At 34.6% G+C, this 17,335-nt stretch overlaps 1 long non-coding RNA gene across 1 annotated transcript; it reads left to right on the top strand.

The window, feature by feature from the left end:
- Window positions 1–13: 13 nt before the first annotated feature.
- LOC307167683 lies at window positions 14–17,197 on the top strand. Its single transcript, XR_013822845.1, has 4 exons — window positions 14–86; window positions 7,988–8,052; window positions 12,919–13,030; window positions 16,552–17,197. It is a non-coding gene; the product is annotated as an uncharacterized lncRNA (long non-coding RNA).
- The last annotated feature ends 138 nt before the right edge of the window (window positions 17,198–17,335 follow it).

Below are 17,335 nucleotides of genomic sequence, written 5' to 3'. Positions count from 1 at the left end.
GCTCCCTCTCATCGCACAACATCTCTTGAGGCCTACAGCCTGAATGATGCTGCTGCTGCTGACATGGAAAACATTCGTTTAAAATGGTGAGAGACGAAGCGTCAAAACTTAAACACACCTGTTATTGTTTAAAAGAAATATGGGGGAGTCCAATATCTAAGAGGCTTAGTGTTAGTGACGCCATAATGGCGATAATCAAGTCTGGCAGTTTTTCTCAATCGCTTTGGCACATTTTTCGAAACAGTCTTAACATTCTCTAAACTAAGTTCAAGTGTCACAACTCTTTGCTGGAACATCCGAACTCTGGCATGTCTGCAAAACGTAGAAACTCACCCAAAAACATTTAATTCATGCTTCAAAACCTAGTTATTGTGTCAGTCAATTGGCCAATGCCACCAAAATAAAAAAGTGTTTTTGTCATCGTGTGAGCCACACTGGTCAAAATGCTTAGATGCGTTTTCACCATGGAAATATTGGGTTTCCCCCTACTTTTTTGTTGACACCAACTGCTTTCTTTACTGTACAAGAATGTCAGTTTTGTCTGTAAATACAGATTCAGAGAGTAGGTAAAAATTGACTGGGAAAAGTCAACAATGAATATTCTCAGTTGCTTGTTCATTTTTACACACACTCTATTATGTCTTTCTCTAACACTATACAGTATATCTTATTAGTTACATCTTCCTATTGCTTTTCCAATAGTTACAATATAGTTTTTTGTTTACATGTAACACATTTCTAGAAAAAAAGTACTGTCAAAATACAAATGTATTCATACAGTCCTGATGTAGCTGCTGCTGTTCAGCGGTGTGATGTTCCTCCATGTTCAAAAATGGTGGTGATTGTGCTGTCAGCAAACTACTCCATATGTAGTTTCCAAACTTGATTGGTTGGTTGATAAGATTGTGATTCCTATTTCATTACAATGGCAGGCCATTTACCAATTTAGCAAACATTACAAACATTCCATGTCATAAATATTTATGGAATATAACATGTCTTACAGATTTTGATCACTGAATGGATCATTTTGCATGTGATGGCTCACACGATGAAATACTTTTTAGAAGTGATTACTTTCAATCAGTGAAGAGATTGACAATTTCACTGAGAATCAACTCAGTTTTGATCAACAAGCCATGTGCATTTAGTCATTGTGCAACTTGTTGACAATTGTACTTACTCTTTTGCACACATGTGCCAAAGCACAAGAAACGAATTGTTCAGAGATCTGAACTTATTGTTTTGAGAGAAAAAAAAGTCTCATTTGAGAATTGAGCCAAAGAGATTGAGAAAAACTGTAAAACCTGTATTGGCTTTGGCGATTTCACGTTTTTTTATAATACAGCTCCAAACACATTTTTAGGAGGACTAGGCCTATGTTAAAATTGAAAAGGACAGTTTGTCCGGACAAACTTTAAATACTGTTTTGACAAATTCTTGTCAAGATTAGATAGAAGATAGAGAGATAGACAGAGAAAGATAGATGAAAAGAACGGTAGAGAGAGAGAGAGAATGACAATGACAGAACGTTAGACAGCCAGATAGATAGACAGACAGACAGAGAGAGAGAGAGTGAGAGAGAGAGATGGACAGAACGATAGACAGATGGACAGAACGATAGATAGTCAGGCAGAGAGAGAGAGAGATAGATAGATAGATAGATAGATAGATAGATAGATAGATAGATAGATAGATAATAATTAATCCTATCAACATCTTTATTTGTATAATTTTGTCCATGGGGCAAACGTCAAGTTACATGCCTGATTCGCTTCGTTGCATACATAGCCTACAGCCCTTTCTTCGCTCTGATATATGATTTATTTACATAATGTTACTTGTCAACCATGTTGGTAACATTCTTATGTTATATTTTGGTATTTTTGCGCTCGTCCGGTGCAGGTTTGATGTGACACCATTAACCTGCTGAATCTAATCATGTGAATTCAGATACCAATCACGCCTGAGCTGAAGAGTCTTTCAGTTTATTTTACAGCCCATAATGTGTGATAAGATGTGCTGGAGCATGGCTCTTTGTTTTTCTCCTCAATCTGATTTTATGGCTGTCGCAGTTTTGCAAGTGTATTCCAAGCCAAGTAAAGTGCTTCGGAAGGGCAGGCCTTTAATCCATGGTTGCTGTATTTGCTCGAGCCAGATTAGATTGTTTTATTTATTTATTTTTGCCACATAATTAGCAAATGGAATAGTCATATTGTGATATGATGATGAATGTGTCTTTATCCTATATATGTTTTCCATTAAAAGGTGTGAATGGGATTGTTGGAAAAGTCCCATCTTCTGATATCAAGTAATGCAAACCACAAAAGAAATGAAGATGTCTCTTTTAATGAAACTCCCCATGGTCCTTATCGAGATCACATAGTTTTCATGGTGTGATATTTCCAGGCTGGAAAGGATAAGACAGTCAGGATTTCCCCTTGAGAGTTAATGATTTCCTCACTTGTTTTATTAAAAGAGGCTAATTATGCTGAGGCCGAAGAGAAAGTAAAAAAGATGACCATATAGTCAGAATTTTTAGAGCTAGAAAAATACATCACATCAGTGTTTTTTCCCCCCATTTTTAATTGGATGACATCTTATTGACTTTATTTATTTATTTATTTATTTAAATTTACTTTGCTGTTCAAAAGTTTGGGGTTGGTAAGATTTTTTTAAAGCCTGTTCTGCTCACCAAGCCTGCATTTATTTGATAAAAAAATACAGTAAAAACTGTAATATTGTGAAATAATATGTTATTAAGTATAATATTATATAAATAATATGTTATATAACTATTTAAAACCTATTTTAATATCTTTTAAAATTAAATTTATTTCCGTGATACAAAGCTGAATTTTCAGCATCATTACTCCAGTCTTCAGTGTCACATGATCCTTCAGAAATCATTCTAGATTTGCTGCTCAAGACACATTTCTTATTATCACTGTTGAAAACATTGTGCTACTTAATATTTTTTGTGGAAATGTTTTTGATTCATATGATTCAAAAGAACGGTATTTATTTAAAATTTAAAAACAGGTGAAACTCGAAAAATTAGAATATCGTGCGAAAGTTCATTTATTTCAGTAATTCAACTTAAAAGATCAGGGTTCAAACCAAGTACTGAGTGCATATGCATGATTATACTTTTCAGAGGGTTGACATTTCTGTATTTAAAATCCTTTTTTTAAATTGATTTCATGTTGTAATTTTCTGAGATTTTGAATTTGTGGTTTTCATAAGCTGTAAGCCATAATCATCAAAATTATAACAAATAAAGGCTTGAAATATCTCACTTTGCATGTAATGAGTCTATATAATATATTAGTTTCACCTTTTAAGTTGAATTACTGAAATAAATGAACTTTTGCACGATATTCTAATTTTTTTGAGTTTCACCTGTACTTTAGATCAAATGACACGTGCTCGAACTCCTTAAAGCGGGGCTAATGGTGCGTTCAAGTCATCTCCTATAGATCGTATTTACGAGTTGAACGCGAACGCCACCACAATGTCGTAAATACCAGTGGGGAGCTCGGGATTTTCTCTAAGCTCCGATCTTTACGAGTTGGGGGCGTGTCAGTGATTAACATGGCGGAATACACAATACGTAAAGGTAGTTGTGATATTGTCAGGCTTTTCTATTAACAGCTCAGTTAGCTAATCGCCAACACAGAATATGATAGTATTATAATATAACAATGCAACATGTAACAATGTGTTGGCAGTGGCTTCATAAATTAATTAAAAACATAAAAATACAAAGTACACCTGATGCTCGCAGGTTTCTCTGTAAAGCCCCCCCCCCAGCTTCGGAATAGATATTTGACAACACTGTTGTAAAAATTCGTTGGCGATTCTCAGACACCAGAGGCTAGTAAACCAACGATATCAAAGCAGATGGGACATTCTTTAAAACGTCTTCTTCATTCGGGTTCAAACAGCGTGAGGGAGCGCAATAATGACAGCATTTTAGCAGATTTCTTTTGGCCGTAAAGCAATTGTTTACATCGCGAGACCTGATATCACGCGATACTTCCTGACGCGGCGGCCGGCGGCCCGCCGGCTCAAATATTTTCCGCTCACGGGGACCAGGGGGGTGCGAAACGACCACCATTCAACCCGAAATAAGTAATATAACCATTCCAATGACTCCGAAGCTGTTCAGTTAAGGTAAAAAAGTTACTTAGATCACCTTTAAGATCCTCTTTTCCGTTTTGGATCAATTGTCCTCAGTCCTCAAAGTTTGTCCTTGCGCAGGGGACATTTGGGCGATTAGCTTCTTAGCGTCATGCCCAATCTACCTTTGTGCCCCCAAGAGCAGTTTGTTCTAATAGCTTTGCTCTAAATTGAGAGGCAGCCATGGGGCCGAACAAAGCCAAGCAGGAAATGTCTGAGGCAGTCACGCTGAACACAACACTTCAGGCCTGGAACTGCCATCCACCTGATTCACTAAACAAAGGCAAGCAGAGATCCTCACACCCATAATGCAACATATTACGCTTTACAAATAGTTATTTCATCCCTTTTTTGATCTTCATGTGATTTTATAGGGAAGAAGTTTATTTCAAGTATACTTATATATATATATACAATTTTTATACCACGTTCTAAAGTATATCTTACTTTTGACTCCACTAAATTTCATTTCATTAAAAAGTCTGTCATTTTCAGTAATACGAATCTCTTACGATAAATATGAGACTCTTATGTGAATAATAAGTACACTACCATTCAAAAGTTTGAGGTCATAAAGATTTTTTTTGAAAGAAATTAACACTTTTCTCCAGTAAGGATGCATTAAATTGATCAAAAGTGACAGTAAAGATTTGTATAATAATGTCCCAAAAATGCTGTTCTGTTGAACTTTCTATTCATCAAAGAATCCTGAAAAAAATGTAGGCTATCTGTTCCCACAAAAATATGACGCAGCATAACTCTTTTCAACATTGACAATAATAAAAAGAAATGTTTCTTGAGCACAAATCAGCGTATTAGAATGATTTCTGAAGGATCATGTGACACTGAAGACTGAAAATTCAGCTTTGCATCACAGAAATAAATTACATTTTCAAATATATTCAAAAAGAAAACAGTTCTTTTAAATTGCAATAATATTTCACAATTTTACTGATGATTTTACTGCATTATTTATCACATAAATGCAGTCTTAGTGAGCATAAGAGACTTCTTTCAAAACATTTGAATGGTGTAAGTATAGAAGGAGACTCTTTGTAACATTGTTTGAGATCTTGTTGGCCAACAGTGTCAGTGATACTGAATGAAACAGGGTAAAGGTGATGCACAGTCTTTTATGAGGCCGCAACAGTCTTGATGGTTGTTCTCCTCTTGACCTTGATTCCACATATGAACAAGGAAGAAATAGTTACTTCCTGGATCTGCGACATTATCCTGGTTCCTTTTCAGTCATTTTCATCAGGCTTTAAGATCCTTCAGGCAGAACTAAAGGCAAAGAGAAACATCCTGCTGTCTTGCTCTTACCATTAGTTTAGTCCCACTTTCTAATTGTGCTTTTCTCTTGCATCATTCCCTCTTCCCTCTTTCTCCACCACCGCCTGCTCGGCCAGCTCTTTATGGCCCTACATCTTGTAATCCTGCCCCTTTATTGCTTTCTCAGTGAGCTGCTGTCAAGGATAAGGCAATTAGCTTATCACCAAGACATGATTTATTGAATCTACAAGTGACACAGTCCTTGCGGTACCGCGCTGATCCTCTTTGATTTCGGCAAAACATCTCACTCTCCACCGCTTTCCAGCAAGACGTATTCAAGCCCTGGATCAGTGGTTCAGGGAGAGAGTTTTAGCAAATACATCACATAGCTACTGTGCATCAGTGCCTGACTTTTAATGTCATTCAGGAAGCCCTAGGAGGTCTGGAACCCCCCTTATGAAAATGTCCCACTCCCTGTGGTTGTGTGTGTGAAGGGATGGAGGGAGAGGTCAGATTGGTGCCAAGCTTGATCCCTCTTGCCTTATCTCAGGTAATATCCCGTCTCTCAAGGCATGTGATGTTGAGCAATGGGGTTGTAAAGCGGCGCAACGCTTTATGAGTGTTCCTGAGAAACCTTAGGCTTCGTTCCACGCTCAATGAGCGATTCGCCGCAGGACCTTCTTCTCTCTCTGTCATTCGCTCATGTTTGCACTGCACCGATGTGGAGACGGATGGATTGGTTAAGGTTTAATCCCAAAGATCATTGCTGTGGTAAATCTGAGGAATGAGATCAAAAAATCTCCTGCAGTTTTGTCTTGTAAAGTGTCTAATCATCTAAATGTTAGGATTAATTAATTTAATGATTCCATTTTCACTTAATTATCAAATTTCTCTAAAGTTCAGTTAAAGATTCTTTTAATATTTTTGAGGAAGATATTTTTTGAAAAATATATTATATAATATATACATAAATGTGATCCAGTAATAGGCTTTAAGTATACAGCGAATAATATTTTGAGAGACAAATGTTAACATTAATATTAACATTTCATTTAGGCCTATTTTTTCAATTCATATGTTTAACTGCACATTTTCACATGAACAACCAATGTGCAACTATTAAGTCTCACAGCTGTGTGTGTTATTAGTCATTTTATATATATATATATATATATATATATATATATATATTAGGGCTGTCAAACGATTAATCGCGATTAATCACATCCAAAATAAAAGTTTGTGTTTACATAATATATGTGTGTGTATGGAGTATAATTATTTTCTATATATAAATACACACACATGCATATATATTTAAGAAAAATGTGTTATTTATATATAAAATATTTATATATAATATAAATTATATATAATATAAATACATATACAAAGTATATACATGCAAATATTTCTTAAATATATACATGCATGTGTGTGTATTTATATATAGAAAATAATTATACTCCATACACACACATATATTATGTAAAAACAAACTTTTATTTTGGATGTGATTAATCGCGATTAATCGTTTGACAGCCCTAATATATATATATATATATATATATATATATATATATATATATATATATATATATATATATATATGAAGACTTCAGATGCAAAAGCCTCTAAGTGCCATCTGAAATTTTCTTCTAAAATTAGTATTTTTATCAAGCTCGCATATTTAAGTTCAGTAATTTCACTTTAATGACAATTAATATGTCATTTTCATTGGCATTAAAGTGAAATAACTGAACATAAACATACAAGCTTGATAAAAATGATCATTTCAGATGGCACTTAGAGGAAATTTCAAATGGCACTTAGAGGCTTTTGCATCTGAAGTCTTCATATATATATATATATATATATATATATATATATATATATATATATATATATATATATATATATATATACTTTTTTTTTTTTTTTTTTTTTTACCCTCACTATCTGCACTGTATTTCTTTGAGTCACTAAAATGAACAGACTCATAAGAGTAATTTGTTCGGCAATCAAAATCCTGTTATTGTGATTTATGTTTTTGATTCTCTGAAAATTCAGGCTCATAAGAGTCATTCATTTGGGAATCAACCTGCCCTTGTTGTGCTTTGTTTATGATTGACTGAAAGATCTGCTCATCATAAGAGTCATTTTGTTTTGAAATCAGTCTGCACTTGTCGTGCTTTATGTTAATGATTTACTAAAATGTACGGCGGTCAGGGATTTTGACTGCACACTTGTGATTTATGTTTATGATTCACTGAAAAATCGGGCTCTTAAGAGTCATTCCTTTGCTAGTTGAACTGCATTTGTTGTGCTTTGTTTGTAATTCGTTAAAAAGGTCCAGCTCGTAAGAGTTATTTGTTCCGGGGTGTAGCCTATTCCAGAAAGCCAGGAATAGTTCAACCAAACCTTGCTTACTCGAGGCATGCTGGTTCCAAAAACGTGTAGTAGGCTATAGTATTAAAAATGCTGAATATGTGTAGGTTTATGACCTTTTTTTTTTTTTTTTTTTCATTTATAGATCGCCTTCTCCTCAACAAGTTGCATGATTTGATGGGCCAGTTATGCTCTACCTTGGCTTTAAAGGTGGGCAAAAATAATGTTACACTGTTAAAAAAAAAAAAAGTCCTGTTGTTTTTAGAAAAGCAAATGGACATCTGTGGTTGTTTAGTGGAGTAATTTTGTAAAAATACAGTAAACATTTAAACATATTTACAGAACAACCTGCAAATGTTGCAATTTAAAACTGTAATTTACACACACAAAAAATTTAACTGGTAAATTCAAGGCTACACTATAAAACAATTCCACCTATTTCAACTTAAGTTCAGTTGCTGCCTTCATTTTAAGTACAATAAACTTGATTGTACAAGTAATTTCAACTTAAATTATATTAAACTGACTTACAAAATCAGTTGAATCTCATATAACTTGTATTAGTTGAATTTTCTTAACTTATTTTGATGAGTTAAAGTAATGTAAAAACATAAGTTGCCAAGTTCCCATGGCTTACTGATCATATAATTTTTTTTACAGTGGTACTAAAATCAGTTTTGGACAAGCACCATAATAACACAGAGGGTAAAGAGAAATCCACACGATGAAACAAAGTTCATCTTCAAGTTCAAGTAGATTGTCCACAAACTGAGATAAATACATATATCGAAGGTGCACAGTGTCAAACACAGAAATACCATTATGTTAACACACATGTCATAAAATAATGCCATAAATATTAGGCTTAACAACATAAGATGTAACATAAATCCCTAATGCACATAACAAAAAACTAAGAAGAAACAATTATTAAAATGAAAAAAGTGTCACAGGGAGTTCTGGCAAAATCAGTTGTATGGCTTTTTACTGTAAATTGATGTGAGATGATTTGTACATTTAACAGTACATTTGTAGATTTAATGGTACATTTAACAGTATTTTACTATTAACTGGTTTTTACTCAGACATTTTTGCAGTCTTTTTACATTTAAAAGTGCAAACATTGGTTACACTTGTATTAATTAACTACATGTACTTTCTACAGAATTACGGTTAGGGTTTGGTTTAGGGTTAGTTACTTGTAATTATGCATAATTTACTGTTATTATTACAGTAAGTACATGTAGTAGCGTATTTTACAGTGTATTTCATCGCTAAACTCATTTTTTTGTTTGTTTTGTTGGTAGACCGTCTCAGCAGGGGGGTTGTGAAGAGGTAGAGTAGTAATGTCTGATCAATCTGGGGGGTGGACAAGTCAACGGCTCAATTTCATTCCCTCTTTCTTCAGCATAGAAATCGCCCATGCATTTCCACAGCTTCATTCCTGAATGTAGCGAACGATACGGTGGCATGCAGTCCGGGCACCCAGGAGGGCTGTTTCTTAGACCCCCACGAGCTGTTGACAATGTGTCATGGCGTGAGGGGCAGGAGGTTGAGTATGCGCTGGCACTGTGTTGAAATGCAGATGGGCCGAGACTCAGAGCGAGGGGTCGTGAGGGGGGCCGAGGTGGAAAGGTCAATCCGATGCGGCTCTCCATGCTTGGAGAGGGACCGTTTTTCCATGAGGATGGCTCCAGTGGTCAGGGTTAATGTGCTGGTTGAGGAAAGGAGATGTGCAGATGAATTCATTAGCGGAGGAGCAGAGGACCGTGGAGACGGAGAGCAAAGGGACAAAAGGCAGAGTCCACTCTGAAAGAGGGGGGGCCGGTTTGGTGACCATCGGCCCACCAGCACCATAGTGACAACATCAAACAAAACAAGACTGTCCAAATATTCTCACTTTGATAAGATCCGATCGATTCTTTCTCACTTTAGGGGCTGTCGTGCAAACAAGAATCTTTTCTAAGCACATTTTTTGGTCTTACATGACAGCACATTAAGCGCAAAGAGTTAAATTAATCTGTGTGTGATGATGGCGAAGGGAGCGAAGGTGTTTCGAGACATTGGGACAGACGCCACGGTTGATTGAGTGTGAAGTTTTTCTCTTTACTCATGAAATAATGGATAACTTTGGCTTTAACATTAGGTGGCATTTTGCCAGGTATTTGCACAAGATTGAGATCTCAGGGGGGCATCGAAAGAACATGGCAAGCAGATACACTCAGAGATTCGGAACGCAGCCATCGGGACACCGGTAAACACAGCCTGCGTGGTTCTGTTGTCTGGGATCATATGTGATTTCTGGATAACTAAAAGTTAATGAGGTGATTTCATAGTCCCCTCCAGTATTTCAATGCATATACAAATCACGATTGACATCTCCTTGGTGGACTGACTCTCAGGTGTTCTCAGAATAAAAAAAACCTAAAAACCTACATATCATGTGTTTCTAGATCCAAAAAGATCACAAATTGTGCCGATTTGCCAAGATACCTGTCTACAAACAAATGTCAGAGATCTAATTAGTACTTCTCACCAAATACTTTCAACAATATCTGAACTGCTTTCCATATTCAGTTAGCTCTTTGCTCTAACTGTATGTGAACAATTGTCTCATTTGAGGATTTTACAAGAAACATCTGAGAATTAAAGTTTATGCACTTATTTATTTTCTAAAAATAAAGGTTCTTAAAGTTGGAGTAACACTAGATTATTTATAGAAAAGTGTGGACCACTTTTGATTCTCCACTTTTGACATTCTAGTAACTACAAGTAACTTTCCAACTACATGTCAACTAACTCTCATTAGAGTATTAGTAGACTGTCTGATTAATATCTGCTAACGCTTTATTGTGATGCTCCCCAACAGACATTCTACTGACTAGAAATGACTTTGCAACTACATGTCAACTTATTCTTACTAACCAGAACCCAAACCATAACACCTATAACCCTAACCGAACAGTCTACTAATACTCTAATGAGAGTAAGTTGCTTATAGTTAGTAGAATGTCTAAAGTGGATCATCTAAATTAAGTGTAATCGTGTTTTGTTTTTTTAACAGTGATGCCAGAAGAACCTTTTTGGGGTTTCCCATACCTTTCAGTGCTCAGTTCCTAAAAGAACAATTTTCTTAGTATGACGAACATCTGAATAATCCAAAGATCGTTTTTCCACTATAAAGAACCTTTTACGGAATGGAAAGGTTCCATGGATATTAAATGTTCTTCAGTTTCTTCAAAGGTTATATTTTCATTTATAAAGACTCATTTATATTGTGAATATTATTATTTAAAGAAAAGTATTATAAATGTGTGCAAAGAAATATATGGAAAATATTTACTTGACTTTTTTTCTATCCATCATTAAGTGCACTGTATAAACCTGAAGAGAAACTTTCAATATAATAAATTCATTCTGACCTTTAGAATATATAATAATAATCAAAAATACAATTAACCAAGTTGAAAGCAATGTAAATAAAATAATATTAATAGTATTATAAAAAATTATATTAAATAAAATATTATTTAAAAATATTATTGTCACTCTTTAGATTAGGGTCCAATTCTCACTGTTAACTAACTATTAACTACAAGTATTGCCTCAATAAACTCCTAATTACTGCTTATTAATAGTTAAGGTAAGTTTAGGTATTGAGTAGGATTAAGGAATGTAAAATATGGTCATGCAGATTAATATGTGCTTTATAAGTACTAATAAACAGCTAATATCCTAATATACTAATAAGCAACTAGTTAATAGTGAGAACTGGACCCTTAACTAAAGTGTTACCAATATTATATTCTTTTATTTTTTTAATTAATTAAAAAATATATTTTTTTTCTCCAAACTTATCAGTGGACTCATGTACCATGTATTCCTGTTAACCACCGCCTTAACCTTCCTCATATGTATACTGTGTTTGAGTTGAGCCTGAATGTTGGCAGGGACAGTTACAGTGAAACAATACCTCCATTTAGATCTCCCTCACACACACACACACACCTCAGAAACATTGATTAGTGTCTGAGCTAAAGGGAAATGCTGATTCTCACCTCATCTGTTATTCATTAACAGCTGGCAAAAAAAAAAAAAAAAAAATGAAATAAAGAGGAAATAGATAACCTGCTACTGCTGCTGTCAGAACAGGAAGACAATTTGCTGACAGAAAAAAAAAATCTTGACACTTTAGGTTCCCGGTTGCATTTTTAGCTTACCTGCACAGTTAATATAGGTGCAATAAGATACACTCATGTTAATGTAGAAAAACTACAGAAATGTGTACAGAAATGAAATAATTGTTGAAAAACCAAACCAAAGTCAGCACTCCAAATATTAGAGTTAAAGGATCTAAACAGATCTTTCTTGGATAAATCTAGTTGTATTCGAGTTTTCGCAGATTTGATTGTGTATCAGTTAGTGAAGAACTAAGTGGTGGTGTGAAAAGGCTCAGCGTCCTTGAACAGATCTTGAAGGTGAAAAGACATAAAAGTTGCATGCTGCATGCAAAATATCACTGTGTTTTACATTGTCATAAAAGTAGTATGACATTATTGCCTATAAAAGACATAAGACTGTACAACTGATGGTTCAGTGCCCTTTATTGAGGAGATTGTAAAAGCATCTGAATTATTTGTGAAGATTTCGATTTACGTGTGGAGTTCCCACTTCAGACTTTAACATCTCACAGCTAGATGTTTTTTGTTTGATTGAATTTAAACTGAATAAATGGGCATAAACAAATGGATTAATGTAGGTTTGATTAATATCTGGTCCTGCATATATATATATATATATATATATATATATATATATATATATATATATATATATATATATATATATATTTTTTTTTTTTTATATATATTTATTTATTTATTTATTTATTTATTGTTATTTATTTATTTATTTAAAAAAAAAACTAGGGCCTGGATGTATTACCTTAACACTTAAGAAATAAGATAAATATAGTTCCGACTCTGAGATAGTTTTTAAGGAACTTCCCTCAAATGAGCCTAATTGAAAGTTTCTGAAGTGTATTTCTGTGAAAACTAAGCTGTGTTTGCTTTGCAGGTTTTTGGTAAGAGCATTTGTACTTCTCATGGCCGCTGATGGCCGCCCTGCGTGCCGCTGCATTAATGAGGCTGCTCCAAACCTAGCCTTAATCGCAGAGGAAACCATGCAGGTAATTGCCTTTGAATGTTTAATTGCGTGTGTATGTTGGGTGGGAGGTGGAGGACATTGAGTGGATTTGAGGAGGAGGGTTAAATTCACACGCACTTGATTTCAGTATGTCTGTGGACAGATATTGAGAGCCACTCATAGAATGAATTAGGCCTGAAATCTTAATCTGAGAACTTGTCCTACTTTGTTTGGGCGAATGATGCAGCAAATAATTCCCATTAATAAGGCTTTTCTATTCATTGTGATAGTATCACCCTGAGAGTTGTGACTTTACACCCCTAAAATATCAAAATAAAAACAAGCTCATCATAGATGCAGTTGCATTGGATTTTTTATAAATTCAGATGCCAGGGTTGTTATCGTGATGTTTAGTTGTAAATAAAACTGTGGTTAGTGGAATATGTTACAAGAAAATAGTATTTCAGTTGTACTTGCTGATTAATTGTAATTATTTGTTTATTTTTTCCAGTTTATTATTTGAAATAAAGCTAAAATAAAATAAAGCATAAATATTAGATGAAAAACGTTAATTAAAATTTAGAAATGTTAACCTGGGCAGCTAGCCTAAATAGATAACTTTAAGTTGAAATAAAATGACTAAAACTGAAATACAAATGAATTAAAGCTATATAGATCAACTAAAATAAAAATCTAAAAATAAACGCTAATTTAAAATGTTAATAAATACTATAGAATTAATACTAAAATAACGAGATTTAAAAACGTCATTGACTCGATTTAAAGAAGTACAACAACATAATAGACTATAAATCGGCAAAATACTTTTTTCTTTTTCTGTATTTATATTATTTGCTTACCTGTTGTTAATTGATTTTCCCCTCTGACCTCTGGGTGGCGCCAGTGAGTGAAACTTCAACAGATTGACGCACACAACAGGCCAGTGTGTAAAAAGCACTGAAACTCCATCAGACTACCTAAACTTTTAAAATAAGCACTGAACATGCAAATCGCCACCAAACGCAACACACCAGAAACACTAATAGCTAACTAACACACAGTCTAGTGGCCTGTCACAGGTATGGAGCCTTTGGCCTTCTTAGGTCTGGAATGTTTAGGAGTGGCTGGGTGTTGGCAGACTAAACATATCTCATTTTCTTTCAGTTTGAGTTTCATTTATGACACACACAACTGATTTAAACCACCATCCTCATTCAAATACTCTAGTGGAGCTGGAAGTCGATAAAGTTGCTGTCTGGAAAGTGACTGTCCTCCACTTCCAGCCACTCAAGTCATAGCAAACAAAAGCCAAGCTAACACATTTGTCTCGTGTGACCTTTCACTATCATTGATGTGCACCTCTAGGCTGGGGGACCAAATGGGATTTGGTTGGCGTCTTTTTTTCTTTCCTTTCATGCCTCAGTGTGTCTGCATGTGTGTTTTTGGGTCATTTGTTTTCTCTGAGTCATTCCGTTTGAATATGCACGAGCTATTAACCTGAGCGCCAGCTGTCTGATTAATTGCCCAGCTCTAGTCAGGTGGACAGGACTCAACATTCACATCTCTCTGGGCCGGCAGAACTGCTGAGCATGAACTGTGCCAAATATTTTCCAGCCAGTTTGAACTATTCATTGCAAAGTGCCTGATGTCTTGACTGAGGACGTTTTGACCAGACAGACATCCAGCGTCGGTATAATGGTTTTAAAACAATTTGAACCCTCATGCTGTGTTTGGGATGGCTGAAAAAAATATGCTTAACAGTGTCGGGTTATTTTTTCTAATCTTATAAGAACTGATAATCAATAATCAGAAATGATAACATTACGTACTCATCAAGCAATCAGATTATTTTAGTATAGAATATTTATTTATTTAATAATTAATATAAATGTGTGTGTGTGTATGTGTGTATATATATATATATATATATATATATATATATATATATATATATATATATATATATATACACACACACACATTTTTGTAATATATATATATATATATATATATATATATATATATATATATATATATATATATATATATATACATACATATACATATACCTTTTGTGTGTATATATTTACATATATATATATGTGTATATATATATATATATATATATATATATATATATATATATATATATATAACAAAAATGTGTGTAAATAGTAATAGTAATATATAATAGTAAAAATAATGTATTAAATAAATAATAAATAAATTATATATAATAAAATAATATTTATATTTAAATATATATATATATATATATATATAAATATATATATGCACACACACATATATATATAGCCTATACACACTCACAAATATATATATATATATATATATATATATATATATATTTGTGAGTGTGTATAGGCTATATATATGTGTGTGTGCATATATATATATATATATATATATATATATATATATATATATATATAATTTTATTATATATAATTTATTTATTATTTATTTAATACATTATTTTTACTATTATGCAAACAACGTTGAACCCCATGCACTGAGACATTAAAGAAAGTAAGTCGTATAGGTTTGAAATGTTGACTGAATGTTCATTTTTTGGGTGAACTGTCCCTTTTAGAATTACAGCCAATTTGATATAGCCTATTTAATATTTTTGTCTAATGCCTTTTCCATATGTCATAACAACACATACCTGAATGTTCATCTCAGGAGTATAGAGCATGTTTATTAGCACAAACTACAGGGAATTACATGCTTGTTAAAGCTTAGTAAAACCTTGTGAACGTCTGATGTAATGGTTCAGAATTGCGGTGGGACAGGCAAAAAGGAAAGGGAGGTGTATGCATGGGGTCATAGAGCCCTGATGAGGAGCTAAAGAGGGCATCCTGACCCTGAACAGAGATGGGGTTCCTCCATAGATGCCTCCCTAACCTACTTCATTAGTCCTTATTGTAGGTGAGCTTTCATCTGTTAGAAAGGATTTGATACCTAACACCTGGTGCAGTGTGCATTTTAGGCTTGTTCCCCAAGACATGTATTTCCAATCAGTGTATTCGGTCACTAGCATATTTTAAGGAAACAAAGGAGTCAACAAGCCAATAATTCAACCTCAAAGCCAGCGCGATTGGACAGGTCTTAACAAATCAAAGCAGTTGATTCACTGGCCCTACACACACCTCTTGTACTTGTAAGAATAAACACAACAAGGAGACTTTCATGTTTTGGGCACCATTCAGGATAAGTGTACACATACCCACACTTACTCTCTATGTGTGTTGACTGAGCCAACAGTGTGTCAGTCAGTCGGTCAAGGCCCGAGACAGAGAGCCACAGCCAATCACAGGCCCTGTTTGTGTAGCGGGAGGACAACCTGCAATCAGAATTGCACTCTTATTGGGCTTCGTCCTCATGTCATTTTCGGCTGTGTTGTTTCCACATCTATTTTAGACACTTTTCAAAAGTCAGATTCAGTATGAACTTCATAAATGATCTGCTCTTTAGATACATTTTATTGCTTTTCACTATATTGTCTCATGTATGTCTGGTTTTTTTTTTCTTCCATTTTAGGAGAAACAGTATATTCAAAATTGATCCTTAAATGAAACGTATAGTTGAGAACCCCCAAGTTTCTCTGGGACAGATCAAAGCTTCATTTGCTTTCAGTGGAAACTCTGTGATCCAATCAGATCCCCTCTTAATCAGCGTCACTCATGCTTCATTCAGCGTTTCACAGTGAGATGATATATCAACTCTTCCCAGGCATTAAATCAGCTTCTCATATCAGAATGTTTGTGTCACTTTGGACACTAAGAGTCAAAATGGCCAAATTTACCGCCATTTACAATTCCAGCAAGTTGGATGTTTTAAAAGAAAAACAGGCTCTTCAGTAGAGTGGAACGGTCGGAGGGTGCATGCTGGGGGTAAGGTCCAGGTTACTGTGTGGAACGAGACATGATCAGCGGCTGCTGAATCTCTCACACACACACTTCGCTGCCCTTTTCGCCCAAAAAGTTTCCAAGCGTTCCGCTCTGTGCCCCAGACTGTGATGGAGGGAGGTTGAGGGAGGAGGAGGGGGTCACCGATCCAAATGGCTGCCAAGCACAGTTTGGGTCAACCTGCTATGCTCATAGTTAACCTAAAACCTCTTGCTTCATCCCATTCACACTGAAACCACCATGAACTGACTTAGACCGGATTAAACTTGCTTTTGAAATTGGCCCATTTTTAGAGATTTTTTTTTTAACACAAATCAAGGAAGTACCAGCGTGTATACTGAGAATACAAAAGAAAATGACTCCGTTCCATCTGTTGCTATTCTTTTACCACATAGTTTTCATTTACAAATATCAAA

The sequence above is a fragment of the Squalius cephalus genome (assembly GCF_949319135.1).
Source record: "Squalius cephalus genome assembly, chromosome: 11".
Taxonomy (NCBI): Eukaryota; Metazoa; Chordata; class Actinopteri; order Cypriniformes; family Leuciscidae; genus Squalius; species Squalius cephalus.
This window is presented reverse-complemented; position numbering and strand designations above follow the sequence as displayed.